Source organism: Octopus bimaculoides, chromosome 10, assembly GCF_046866305.1.
Source record: "Octopus bimaculoides isolate indiv1 chromosome 10, ASM4686630v1, whole genome shotgun sequence".
NCBI lineage: Eukaryota > Metazoa > Mollusca > Cephalopoda > Octopoda > Octopodidae > Octopus > Octopus bimaculoides.
Genome location: NC_142937.1, coordinates 39,221,906 through 39,235,244, shown reverse-complemented (window position 1 = coordinate 39,235,244; position 13,339 = coordinate 39,221,906). Strand labels below are relative to the sequence as shown.

General features: G+C 34.4%; 18 non-coding genes across 18 annotated transcripts; all 18 read left to right on the top strand.

Moving 5' to 3' along the window:
- Positions 1-851: 851 nt before the first annotated feature.
- Trnav-uac (transfer RNA valine (anticodon UAC)) lies at positions 852-924 on the top strand. Its single transcript has one exon. It is a non-coding gene; the product is annotated as a tRNA-Val (tRNA).
- Positions 925-1,209: 285 nt separating this feature from the next.
- Trnav-aac (transfer RNA valine (anticodon AAC)) lies at positions 1,210-1,282 on the top strand. Its single transcript has one exon. It is a non-coding gene; the product is annotated as a tRNA-Val (tRNA).
- A 1,007-nt stretch (positions 1,283-2,289) lies between these two features.
- Trnav-uac (transfer RNA valine (anticodon UAC)) lies at positions 2,290-2,362 on the top strand. Its single transcript has one exon. It is a non-coding gene; the product is annotated as a tRNA-Val (tRNA).
- A 285-nt stretch (positions 2,363-2,647) lies between these two features.
- Positions 2,648-2,720, top strand: Trnav-aac (transfer RNA valine (anticodon AAC)). The gene has a single exon. It is a non-coding gene; the product is annotated as a tRNA-Val (tRNA).
- Positions 2,721-3,727: 1,007 nt separating this feature from the next.
- Trnav-uac (transfer RNA valine (anticodon UAC)) lies at positions 3,728-3,800 on the top strand. Its single transcript has one exon. It is a non-coding gene; the product is annotated as a tRNA-Val (tRNA).
- A 285-nt stretch (positions 3,801-4,085) lies between these two features.
- On the top strand, positions 4,086-4,158 carry Trnav-aac (transfer RNA valine (anticodon AAC)). Its single transcript has one exon. It is a non-coding gene; the product is annotated as a tRNA-Val (tRNA).
- Positions 4,159-5,167: 1,009 nt separating this feature from the next.
- Trnav-uac (transfer RNA valine (anticodon UAC)) lies at positions 5,168-5,240 on the top strand. The gene has a single exon. It is a non-coding gene; the product is annotated as a tRNA-Val (tRNA).
- A 285-nt stretch (positions 5,241-5,525) lies between these two features.
- Trnav-aac (transfer RNA valine (anticodon AAC)) lies at positions 5,526-5,598 on the top strand. The gene has a single exon. It is a non-coding gene; the product is annotated as a tRNA-Val (tRNA).
- A 1,009-nt stretch (positions 5,599-6,607) lies between these two features.
- Positions 6,608-6,680, top strand: Trnav-cac (transfer RNA valine (anticodon CAC)). Its single transcript has one exon. It is a non-coding gene; the product is annotated as a tRNA-Val (tRNA).
- A 285-nt stretch (positions 6,681-6,965) lies between these two features.
- On the top strand, positions 6,966-7,038 carry Trnav-aac (transfer RNA valine (anticodon AAC)). The gene has a single exon. It is a non-coding gene; the product is annotated as a tRNA-Val (tRNA).
- A 1,011-nt stretch (positions 7,039-8,049) lies between these two features.
- Trnav-uac (transfer RNA valine (anticodon UAC)) lies at positions 8,050-8,122 on the top strand. The gene has a single exon. It is a non-coding gene; the product is annotated as a tRNA-Val (tRNA).
- Positions 8,123-8,407: 285 nt separating this feature from the next.
- Positions 8,408-8,480, top strand: Trnav-aac (transfer RNA valine (anticodon AAC)). Its single transcript has one exon. It is a non-coding gene; the product is annotated as a tRNA-Val (tRNA).
- A 1,008-nt stretch (positions 8,481-9,488) lies between these two features.
- On the top strand, positions 9,489-9,561 carry Trnav-cac (transfer RNA valine (anticodon CAC)). The gene has a single exon. It is a non-coding gene; the product is annotated as a tRNA-Val (tRNA).
- Positions 9,562-9,846: 285 nt separating this feature from the next.
- Positions 9,847-9,919, top strand: Trnav-aac (transfer RNA valine (anticodon AAC)). The gene has a single exon. It is a non-coding gene; the product is annotated as a tRNA-Val (tRNA).
- A 1,010-nt stretch (positions 9,920-10,929) lies between these two features.
- On the top strand, positions 10,930-11,002 carry Trnav-uac (transfer RNA valine (anticodon UAC)). The gene has a single exon. It is a non-coding gene; the product is annotated as a tRNA-Val (tRNA).
- A 285-nt stretch (positions 11,003-11,287) lies between these two features.
- Positions 11,288-11,360, top strand: Trnav-aac (transfer RNA valine (anticodon AAC)). Its single transcript has one exon. It is a non-coding gene; the product is annotated as a tRNA-Val (tRNA).
- Positions 11,361-12,369: 1,009 nt separating this feature from the next.
- Trnav-uac (transfer RNA valine (anticodon UAC)) lies at positions 12,370-12,442 on the top strand. The gene has a single exon. It is a non-coding gene; the product is annotated as a tRNA-Val (tRNA).
- Positions 12,443-12,727: 285 nt separating this feature from the next.
- Positions 12,728-12,800, top strand: Trnav-aac (transfer RNA valine (anticodon AAC)). The gene has a single exon. It is a non-coding gene; the product is annotated as a tRNA-Val (tRNA).
- The last annotated feature ends 539 nt before the right edge of the window (positions 12,801-13,339 follow it).

Genomic DNA, 13,339 nt, shown 5'->3' with positions numbered 1-13,339 from the left:
CTAAATACATTTAGCTAATTCACAGTTTCTGATACTCCATTGTGTTTTGAAAATGAATTCAACATTAAATTCAGCATTAGATACAACTCGTGAATGATAAAACAATATTTGACGACGTTACTAAATACTGTTTCCACGGTGTAGCGGCTATTACATCTGCTTAACTCAAAGAAGGTCATGAGATCGAATTTCGCTGGATTCTAGCGTCTTTTTTCCTCTCCTGAGGTTAATGGTTTTATTATGTTAGGCATTGGTATCACTTACTTATTGTATTCATACAAAACCTGTGTGTTAATAATTTAAATATCGATATATTTATAAAATATTATCGATTAGTTAATTTATAATACTTTATATAATATATATAACAGTTTACAATATTCAATTGAGTAAAATCTTTGACTTCAGAATATTCCTTATACTTTGATGAGTTAAATATTTAAATCCATCACTTCGGTCACATATGCCTTTTATCAGTTCGGGGTCGATAAATAGAGTAAAATTCCAGAGTGGTGTATTGGTAGAATAAATCATTTGATGGAATGTTTTCTGGTTTTGTAAGATCTGTGTTTGAATTCAATCTCCGGTCACCGAAATATAACAATAATTAGTATTATTTCAAATTTTGGCCACAACAGCAGCTTCGGGGAGGTCGGGGATGAGTCGATTACAGCAACCTCAGTTTTTCACTGGTACTTAATTTATCGACCCGAAAAGTATGAATTTGAGCTCAGAACGTAAGTACGGACGAAATGCTACTATTCATTTTGACGTGCGTTCTAACGATTCGGCGAGCTCTGCTCTTCACAGCTCCAATATAATATGACAATGATGGAAAACAGCCAGCATATGGTTCCATGGTGTAGTGGTTATCACATCTGCTTTACACGCAGAAGGTCGTGAGTTCGAAACTCGCTGGAACCTAGCATATGTTTTCTCTTTTGCTTTTACACCGTATTTTTTTATAGAGGAGATTGCTATATTAAATTTGTTGTATTTTCTATAGTTATTGGTGCTAATACCCCAACCCCGATTTAGTCTTCATTAAATGGAAAGTGATCTGCAGCAGGATTCGAAATCCTAAATACTTTTAACCAATTCACAGTATCTTATACTCCATTGTGTTTTGAAAAGGAATTCAACATTAAATTCAGTATTAGATACAAATCGTGAATGATAAAACAATATTTGACGGTGTTACTAACAACTGGTTCCATGGTGTAGTGGTTATCACATCTGCTTAACACGCAGAAGGTCGTGAGTTCGAAACTCGCTGGAACCTATCATTTGTTTTCTCTTTTGATTTTACACAGGATTCGTTAATAAAGGAGATTGCTATATTTAGTTTGTTGCCGTTACTATAGTCATTGGTACTAATACTCCAACCCCGATTTTGTCTAAATTAAATGGAAAGTGAACTGCAGTAGGATTGGAAACCCTAAATACATTTAGCTAATTCACAGTTTCTGATACTCCATTGTGTTTTGAAAATGAATTCAACATTAAATTCAGCATTAGATACAACTCGTGAATGATAAAACAATATTTGACGACGTTACTAAATACTGTTTCCACGGTGTAGCGGCTATTACATCTGCTTAACTCAAAGAAGGTCATGAGATCGAATTTCGCTGGATTCTAGCGTTTTTTTTCCTCTCCTGAGGTTAATGGTTTTATTATGTTAGGCATTGGTATCACTTACTTATTGTATTCATACAAAACCTGTGTGTTAATAATTTAAATATCGATATATTTATAAAATATTATCGATTAGTTAATTTATAATACTTTATATAATATATATAACAGTTTACAATATTCAATTGAGTAAAATCTTTGACTTCAGAATATTCCTTATACTTTGATGAGTTAAATATTTAAATCCATCACTTCGGTCACTTCTGCCTTTTATCAGTTCGGGGTCGATAAATAGAGTAAAATTCCAGAGTGGTGTATTGGTAGAATAAAGCATTTGATGGAATGTTTTCTGGTTTTGTAAGATCTGTGTTTGAATTCAATCTCCGGTCACCGAAATATAACAATAATTAGTATTATTTCAAATTTTGGCCACAACAGCAGCTTCGGGGAGGTCGGGGATGAGTCGATTACAGCAACCTCAGTTTTTCACTGGTACTTAATTTATCGACCCGAAAATAATGAATTTGAGCTCAGAACGTAAGTACGGACGAAATGCTGCTATTCATTTTGACGGGCGTTCTAACGATTCGGCCAGCTCTGCTCTTCACAGCTCCAATATAATATGACAATGATGGAAAACAGCCGGTATATGGTTCCATGGTGTAGTGGTTATCACATCTGCTTTACACGCAGAAGGTCGTGAGTTCGAAACTCGCTGGAACCTAGCATATGTTTTCTCTTTTGCTTTTACACCGGAATTTTTTATAGAGGAGATTGCTATATTAAGTTTGTTGTATTTTCTATAGTTATTGGTGCTAATACCCCAACCCCGATTTAGTCTTCATTAAATGGAAAGTGATCTGCAGCAGCATTCGAAATCCTAAATACTTTTAACCAATTCACAGTATCTTATACTCCATTGTGTTTTGAAAAGGAATTCAACATTAAATTCAGTATTAGATACAAATCGTGAATGATAAAACAATATTTGACGGTGTCACTAACAACTTGTTCCATGGTGTAGTGGTTATCACATCTGCTTAACACGCAGAAGGTCGTGAGTTCGAAACTCGCTGGAACCTATCATTTGTTTTCTCTTTTGATTTTACACAGGATTCGTTAATAAAGGAGATTGCTATATTTAGTTTGTTGCAGTTACTATAGCCATTGGTACTAATACTCCAACCCCGATTTTGTCTAAATTAAATGGAAAGTGAACTGCAGTAGGATTGGAAAACCTAAATACATTTAGCTAATTCACAGTTTCTGATACTCCATTGTGTTTTGAAAATGAATTCAACATTAAATTCAGCATTAGATACAACTCGTGAATGATAAAACAATATTTGACGGGGTTACTAAATACTGTTTCCACGGTGTAGCGGCTATTACATCTGCTTAACTCAAAGAAGGTCATGAGATCGAATTTCGCTGGATTCTAGCGTCTTTTTTCCTCTCCTGAGGTTAATGGTTTTATTATGTTAGGCATTGGTATCACTTACTTATTGTATTCATACAAAACCTGTGTGTTAATAATTTAAATATCGATATATTTATAAAATATTATGGATTAGTTAATTTATAATACTTTATATAATTTATATAACAGTTTACAATATTCAATTGAGTAAAATCTTTGACTTCAGAATATTCCTTATACTTTGATGAGTTAAATATTTAAATCCATCACTTCGGTCACATATGCCTTTTATCAGTTCGGGGTCGATAAATAGAGTAAAATTCCAGAGTGGTGTATTGGTAGAATAAATCATTTGATGGAATGTTTTCTGGTTTTGTAAGATCTGTGTTTGAATTCAATCTCCGGTCACCGAAATATAACAATAATTAGTATTATTTCAAATTTTGGCCACAACAGCAGCTTCGGGGAGGTCGGGGATGAGTCGATTACAGCAACCTCAGTTTTTCACTGGTACTTAATTTATCGACCCGAAAAGTATGAATTTGAGCTCAGAACGTAAGTACGGACGAAATGCTACTATTCATTTTGACGGGCGTTCTAACGATTCGGCGAGCTCTGCTCTTCACAGCTCCAATATAATATGACAATGATGGAAAACAGCCGGTATATGGTTCCATGGTGTAGTGGTTATCACATCTGCTTTACACGCAGAAGGTCGTGAGTTCGAAACTCGCTGGAACCTAGCATATGTTTTCTCTTTTGCTTTTACACCGGAATTTTTTATAGAAGAGATTGCTATATTAAGTTTGTTGTATTTTCTATAGTTATTGGTGCTAATACCCCAACCCCGATTTAGTCTTCATTAAATGGAAGGTGAACTGCAGCAGGATTCGAAACCCTAAATTCTTTTAGCTAATTTACAGTTTCTGATACTCCATTGTGTTTTGAAAATGAATTCAAAATTAAATTCAGTATCAGATACCACTCGTGAATGAGAAAACAATATTTGACATTGTCACTAACAACTGGTTCCATGGTGTAGTGGTTATCACATCTGCTTAACACGCAGAAGGTCGTGAGTTCGAAACTCGCTGGAACCTATCATTTGTTTTCTCTTTTGATTTTACACAGGATTCGTTAATAAAGGAGATTGCTATATTTAGTTTGTTGCAGTTACTATAGTCATTGGTAATAATACTCCAACCCCGATTTTGTTTAAATTAAATGGAAAGTGAACTGCAGCAGGATTGGAAACCCTAAATACATTTAGCTAATTCACAGTTTCTGATACTCCATTGTGTTTTGAAAATGAATTCAACATTAAATTCAGCATTAGATACAACTCGTGAATGATAAAAAACAATATTTGACGGGGTTACTAAATACTGTTTCCACGGTGTAGCGGCTATTACATCTGCTTAACTCAAAGAAGCTCATGAGATCGAATTTCGCTGGATTCTAGCGTTTTTTTTCCTCTCCTGAGGTTAATGATTTTATTATGTTAGGCATTGGTATCACTTACTTATTGTATTCATACAAAACCTGTGTGTTAATAATTTAAATATCGATATATTTATAAAATATTATCGATTAGTTAACTTATAATACTTTATATAATATATATAACAGTTTACAATATTCAATTGAGTAAAATCTTTGACTTCAGAATATTCCTTATACTTTGATGAGTTAAATATTTAAATCCATCACTTCGGTCACATATGCCTTTTATCAGTTCGGGGTCGATAAATAGAGTAAAATTCCAGAGTGGTGTATTGGTAGAATAAATCATTTGATGGAATGTTTTCTGGTTTTGTAAGATCTGTGTTTGAATTCAATCTCCGGTCACCGAAATATAACAATAATTAGTATTATTTCAAATTTTGGCCACAACAGCAGCTTCGGGGAGGTCGGGGATGAGTCGATTACAGCAACCTCAGTTTTTCACTGGTACTTAATTTATCGACCCGAAAAGTATGAATTTGAGCTCAGAACGTAAGTACGGACGAAATGCTACTATTCATTTTGACGGGCGTTCTAACGATTCGGCGAGCTCTGCTCTTCACAGCTCCAATATAATATGACAATGATGGAAAACAGCCGGTATATGGTTCCATGGTGTAGTGGTTATCACATCTGCTTTACACGCAGAAGGTCGTGTGTTCGAAACTCGCTGGAACCTAGCATATCTTTTCTCTTTTGCTTTTACACCGGAATTTTTTATAGAGGAGATTGCTATATTAAGTTTGTTGTATTTTCTATAGTTATTGGTGCTAATACCCCAACCCCGATTTAGTCTTCATTAAATGGAAAGTGATCTGCAGCAGGATTCGAAATCCTAAATACTTTTAACCAATTCACAGTATCTTATACTCCATTGTGGTTTGAAAAGGAATTCAACATTAAATTCTGTATTAGATACAAATCGTGAATGATAAAACAATATTTGACGGTGTCACTAACAACTGGTTCCATGGTGTAGTGGTTATCACATCTGCTTAACACGCAGAAGGTCGTGAGTTCGAAACTCGCTGGAACCTCTCATTTGCCTACTTTTTTTATTTTACACAGGTATTTTTTATAGAGGAGATTGCTATATTTAGTTTGTTGCATTTACTACAGTTATTGGTGCTAATACTCCAACCCCGAATTAGTCTACATTGAATGGAAAGTGAAATGCAGCAGGATTAGAATCCGTAAATACTTTTAGCTAATTCACAGTATCTGATACTCCATTGGGTTTTGAAAAGGAATTCAACATTAAATTCAGCATTAGATACAACTCCTGAATGATTAAACAATATCTGACGGGGTTACTAAATACTGTTTCCACGGTGTAGTGGCTATTACGTCTGCTTAACACGCAGAAGGTTATGAGTTCCAAATTCGGTGCATTCTAGCTTTTTTTTTTTTCCTCTCCTGAGGTTGGTGGTTTTATTATGTTAGGCATTGATAGCACTTACTTATTGTATTCATACAAAACCTGTGTATTAATAATTTAAATATCGATATATTTATAAAACATTATCGATTAGTTAATTCATAATACTATATAGAATATATATAACAGTCTACAATATTCAATTGAGTAAAATCTTTGACTTCAGAATATTCCTTATACTTTGATGAGTTAAATATTTAAATCCATCACTTCGGTCACTTAAGCCTTTTATCAGTTCGGGGTCGATAAATAGAGTAAAATTCCAGGTGGTGTATTGGTAGAATAATGCATTTGGTGGAATGTTTTTTGGTTTTGTAGGATCTGTGTTTGAATTCAATCTCCGGTCACCGAACTATAACAATAATTAGTATTATTTCAAATTTTGGCCACAACGGCAGCTTGGGGGAGGTCGGGGAATAGTCGATTACAGCAACCTCAGTTTTTCTCTGGAACTTAATTTATCGACCCGAAAAGGATGAATTTGCGCTCAGAACTTAAGTACGGACGAAATACTGCTATTCGTTTTGACGGGCGTTCTAACGATTCGGCCAGCTCTGCTCTTCACAGCTACAATATAATATGACAATGATGGAAAACAACCGGCATATGGTTCCATGTTGTAGTGGTTATCACATCTGCTTCACACGCAGAAGGTCGTGAGTTCGAAACTCGCTGGAACCAATCATTTGTTTACACTTTTGCTTTTACACCGGAATTTTTTATAGAGGAGATTGCTATATTAAGTTTGTTGTATTTTCTATAGTTATTGGTGCTAATACCCCAACCCCGATTTAGTCTTCATTAAATGGAAAGTGAACTGCAGCAGGATTCGAAACCCTAAATTCTTTTAGCTAATTTACAGTTTCTGATACTCCATTGTGTTTTGAAAATGAATTCAAAATTAAATTCAGTATCAGATACCACTCGTGAATGAGAAAACAATATTTGACATTGTCACTAACAACTGGTTCCATGGTGTAGTGGTTATCACATCTGCTTAACACGCAGAAGGTCGTGAGTTCGAAACTCGCTGGAACCTATCATTTGTTTTCTCTTTTGATTTTACACAGGATTCGTTAATAAAGGAGATTGCTATATTTAGTTTGTTGCAGTTACTATAGTCATTGGTAATAATACTCCAACCCCGATTTTGTCTAAATTAAATGGAAAGTGAACTGCAGCAGGATTGGAAACCCTAAATACCTTTAGCTAATTCACAGTTTCTGATACTCCATTGTGTTTTGAAAATGAATTCAACATTAAATTCAGCATTAGATACAACTCGTGAATGATAAAAAACAATATTTGACGGGGTTACTAAATACTGTTTCCACGGTGTAGCGGCTATTACATCTGCTTAACTCAAAGAAGGTCATGAGATCGAATTTCGCTGGATTCTAGCGTTTTTTTTTCCTCTCCTGAGGTTAATGATTTTATTATGTTAGGCATTGGTATCACTTACTTATTGTATTCATACAAAACCTGTGTGTTAATAATTTAAATATCGATATATTTATAAAATAGTATCGATTAGTTAATTTATAATACTTTATATAATGTATATAACAGTTTACAATATTCAATTGAGTAAAATCATTGACTTCAGAATATTCCTTATACGTTGATGAGTTAAATATTTAAATCCATCACTTCGGTCACTTATGCCTTTTATCAGTTCGGGGTCGATAAACAGCCTAAAATTCCAGAGTGGTGTATTGGTAGAATAAAGCATTTGGTGGAATGTTTTCTGGTTTTTCTAAGATCTGTGTTTGAATTCAATCTCCGGTCACCGAAATATAATAATAATTAGTATTATTTCAAATTTTGGCCACAACAGCAGCTTCGGGGAGGTCGGGGATGAGTCGATTACAGCAACCTCAGTTTTTCACTGGTACTTAATTTATCGACCCGAAAAGTATGAATTTGAGCTCAGAACGTAAGTACGGACGAAATGCTGCTATTCATTTTGACGGGCGTTCTAACGATTCGGCGAGCTCTGCTCTTCACAGCTCCAATATAATATGACAATGATGGAAAACATCCGGTATATGGTTCCATGGTGTAGTGGTTATCACATCTGCTTTACACGCAGAAGGTCGTGAGTTCGAAACTCGCTGGAACCTAGCATATGTTTTCTCTTTTGCTTTTACACCGGAATTTTTTATAGAGGAGATTGCTATATTAAGTTTGTTGTATTTTCTATAGTTATTGGTGCTAATACCCCAACCCCGATTTAGTCTTCATTAAATGGAAAGTGATCTGCAGCAGGATTCGAAATCCTAAATACTTTTAATCAATTCACAGTATCTTATACTCCATTGTGTTTTGAAAAGGAATTCAACATTAAATTCAGTATTAGATACAAATCGTGAATGATAAAACAATATTTGACGGTGTCACTAACAACTGGTTCCATGGTGTAGTGGTTATCACATCTGCTTAACACGCAGAAGGTCGTGAGTTCGAAAATCGCTGGAACCTATCATTTGTTTTCTCTTTTGATTTTACACAGGATTCGTTAATAAAGGAGATTGCTATATTTAGTTTGTTGCAGTTACTATAGTCATTGGTACTAATACTCCAACCCCGATTTTGTCTAAATTAAATGGAAAGTGAACTGCAGTAGGATTGGAAACCCTAAATACATTTAGCTAATTCACAGTTTCTGATACTCCATTGTGTTTTGAAAATGAATTCAACATTAAATTCAGCATTAGATACAACTCGTGAATGATAAAACAATATTTGACGGGGTTACTAAATACTGTTTCCACGGTGTAGCGGCTATTACGTCTGCTTAACACGCAGAAGGTTATGAGTTCCAAATTCGGTGCATTCTAGCTTTTTTTTTTTTCCTCTCCTGAGGTTGATGGTTTTATTATGTTAGGCATTGATAGCACTTACTTATTGTATTCATACAAAACCTGTGTATTAATAATTTAAATATCGTATATTTATAAAACATTATCGATTAGTTAATTCATAATACTATATAGAATATATATAACAGTCTACAATATTCAATTGAGTAAAATCTTTGACTTCAGAATATTCCTTATACTTTGATGAGTTAAATATTTAAATCCATCACTTCGGTCACTTAAGCCTTTTATCAGTTCGGGGTCGATAAATAGAGTAAAATTCCAGGTGGTGTATTGGTAGAATAATGCATTTGGTGGAATGTTTTTTGGTTTTGTAGGATCTGTGTTTGAATTCAATCTCCGGTCACCGAACTATAACAATAATTAGTATTATTTCAAATTTTGGCCACAACGGCAGCTTGGGGGAGGTCGGGGAATAGTCGATTACAGCAACCTCAGTTTTTCTCTGGAACTTAATTTATCGACCCGAAAAGGATGAATTTGCGCTCAGAACTTAAGTACGGACGAAATACTGCTATTCGTTTTGACGGGCGTTCTAACGATTCGGCCAGCTCTGCTCTTCACAGCTACAATATAATATGACAATGATGGAAAACAACCGGCATATGGTTCCATGTTGTAGTGGTTATCACATCTGCTTCACACGCAGAAGTTCGTGAGTTCGAAACTCGCTGGAACCAATCATTTGTTTACACTTTTGCTTTTACACCGGAATTTTTTATAGAGGAGATTGCTATATTAAGTTTGTTGTATTTTCTATAGTTATTGGTGCTAATACCCCAACCCCGATTTAGTCTTCATTAAATGGAAAGTGAACTGCAGCAGGATTCGAAACCCTAAATTCTTTTAGCTAATTTACAGTTTCTGATACTCCATTGTGTTTTGAAAATGAATTCAAAATTAAATTCAGTATCAGATACCACTCGTGAATGAGAAAACAATATTTGACATTGTCACTAACAACTGGTTCCATGGTGTAGTGGTTATCACATCTGCTTAACACGCAGAAGGTCGTGAGTTCGAAACTCGCTGGAACCTATCATTTGTTTTCTCTTTTGATTTTACACAGGATTCGTTAATAAAGGAGATTGCTATATTTAGTTTGTTGCAGTTACTATAGTCATTGGTAATAATACTCCAACCCCGATTTTGTCTAAATTAAATGGAAAGTGAACTGCAGCAGGATTGGAAACCCTAAATACATTTAGCTAATTCACAGTTTCTGATACTCCATTGTGTTTTGAAAATGAATTCAACATTAAATTCAGCATTAGATACAACTCGTGAATGATAAAAAACAATATTTGACGGGGTTACTAAATACTGTTTCCACGGTGTAGCGGCTATTACATCTGCTTAACTCAAAGAAGCTCATGAGATCGAATTTCGCTGGATTCTAGCGTTTTTTTTTCCTCTCCTGAGGTTAATGATTTTATTATGTTAGGCATTGGTATCACTTACTTATTGTATTCATACAAAACCTGTGTGTTAATAATTTAAATATCGATATATTTATAAAATAGTATCGATTAGTTAATTTATAATACTTTATATAATATATATAACAGTTTACAATATTCAATTGAGTAAAATCTTTGACTTCAGAATATTCCTTATACTTTGATGAGTTAAATATTTAAATCCATCACTTCGGTCACATATGCCTTTTATCAGTTCGGGGTCGATAAATAGAGTAAAATTCCAGAGTGGTGTATTGGTAGAATAAATCATTTGATGGAATGTTTTCTGGTTTTGTAAGATCTATGTTTGAATTCAATCTCCGGTCACCGAAATATAACAATAATTAGTATTATTTCAAATTTTGGCCACAACAGCAGCTTCGGGGAGGTCGGGGATGAGTCGATTACAGCAACCTCAGTTTTTCACTGGTACTTAATTTATCGACCCGAAAAGTATGAATTTGAGCTCAGAACGTAAGTACGGACGAAATGCTACTATTCATTTTGACGGGCGTTCTAACGATTCGGCGAGCTCTGCTCTTCACAGCTCCAATATAATATGACAATGATGGAAAACAGCCGGTATATGGTTCCATGGTGTAGTGGTTATCACATCTGCTTTACAAGCAGAAGGTCGTGAGTTCGAAACTCGCTGGAACCTAGCATATGTTTTCTCTTTTGCTTTTACACCAGAATTTTTTATAGAGGAGATTGCTATATTAAGTTTGTTGTATTTTCTATAGTTATTGGTGCTAATACCCCAACCCCGATTTAGTCTTCATTAAATGGAAAGTGATCTGCAGCAGGATTCGAAATCCTAAATACTTTTAACCAATTCACAGTATCTTATACTCCATTGTGTTTTGAAAAGGAATTCAACATTAAATTCAGTATTAGATACAAATCGTGAATGATAAAACAATATTTGACGGTGTCACTAACACCTGGTTCCATGGTGTAGTGGTTATCACATCTGCTTAACACGCAGAAGGTCGTGAGTTCGAAACTCGTTGGAACCTATCATTTGTTTTCTCTTTTGATTTTACACAGGATTCGTTAATAAAGGAGATTGCTAAATTTAGTTTGTTGCCGTTACTATAGTCATTGGTACTAATACTCCAACCCCGATTTTGTCTAAATTAAATGGAAAGTGAAGTGCAGTAGGATTGGAAACCCTAAATACATTTAGCTAATTCACAGTTTCTGATACTCCATTGTGTTTTGAAAATGAATTCAACATTAAATTCAGCATTAGATACAACTCGTGAATGATAAAACAATATTTGACGGGGTTACTAAATACTGTTTCCACGGTGTAGCGACTATTACATCTGCTTAACTCAAAGAAGGTCATGAGATCGAAATTCGCTGGATTCTAGAGTTTTTTTTTCCTCTCCTGAGGTTAATGGTTTTATTATGTTAGGCATTGGTATCACTTACTTATTGTATTCATACAAAACCTGTGTGTTAATAATTTAAATATCGATATATTTATAAAATATTATCGATTAGTTAATTTATAATACTTTATATAATGTATATAACAGTCTAAAATATTCAATTGAGTAAAATCATTGACTTCAGAATATTCCTTATACGTTGATGAGTTAAATATTTAAATCCATCACTTCGGTCACTTATGCCTTTTATCAGTTCGGGGTCGATAAACAGCCTAAAATTCCAGAGTGGTGTATTGGTAGAATAAAGCATTTGGTGGAATGTTTTCTGGTTTTTCTAAGATCTGTGTTTGAATTCAATCTCCGGTCACCGAAATATAATAATAATTAGTATTATTTCAAATTTTGGCCACAACAGCAGCTTCGGGGAGGTCGGGGATGAGTCGATTACAGCAACCTCAGTTTTTCACTGGTACTTAATTTATCGACCCGAAAAGTATGAATTTGAGCTCAGAACGTAAGTACGGACGAAATGCTGCTATTCATTTTGACGGGCGTTCTAACGATTCGGCGAGCTCTGCTCTTCACAGCTCCAATATAATATGACAATGATGGAAAACAGCCGGTATATGGTTCCATGGTGTAGTGGTTATCACATCTGCTTTACACGCAGAAGGTCGTGAGTTCGAAACTCGCTGGAACCTAGCATATGTTTTCTCTTTTGCTTTTACACCGGAATTTTTTATAGAGGAGATTGCTATATTAAGTTTGTTGTATTTTCTATAGTTATTGGTGCTAATACCCCAACCCCGATTTAGTCTTCATTAAATGGAAAGTGATCTGCAGCAGGATTCGAAATCCTAAATACTTTTAATCAATTCACAGTATCTTATACTCCATTGTGTTTTGAAAAGGAATTCAACATTAAATTCAGTATTAGATACAAATCGTGAATGATAAAACAATATTTGACGGTGTCACTAACAACTGGTTCCATGGTGTAGTGGTTATCACATCTGCTTAACACGCAGAAGGTCGTGAGTTCGAAACTCGCTGGAACCTATCATTTGTTTTCTCTTTTGATTTTACACAGGATTCGTTAATAAAGGAGATTGCTATATTTAGTTTGTTGCAGTTACTATAGTCATTGGTACTAATACTCCAACCCCGATTTTGTCTAAATTAAATGGAAAGTGAACTGCAGTAGGATTGGAAACCCTAAATACATTTAGCTAATTCACAGTTTCTGATACTCCATTGTGTTTTGAAAATGAATTCAACATTAAATTCAGCATTAGATACAACTCGTGAATGATAAAACAATATTTGACGGGGTTACTAAATACTGTTTCCACGGTGTAGCGGCTATTACATCTGCTTAACTCAAAGAAGGTCATGAGATCGAATTTCGCTGGATTCTAGCGTTTTTTTTCCTCTCCTGAGGTTAATGGTTTTATTACGTTAGGCATTGGTATCACTTACTTATTGTATTCATACAAAACCTGTGTGTTAATAATTTAAATATCGATATATTTATAAAATATTATCGATTAGTTAATTTATAATACTTTATATAATGTATATAACAGTCTAAAATATTC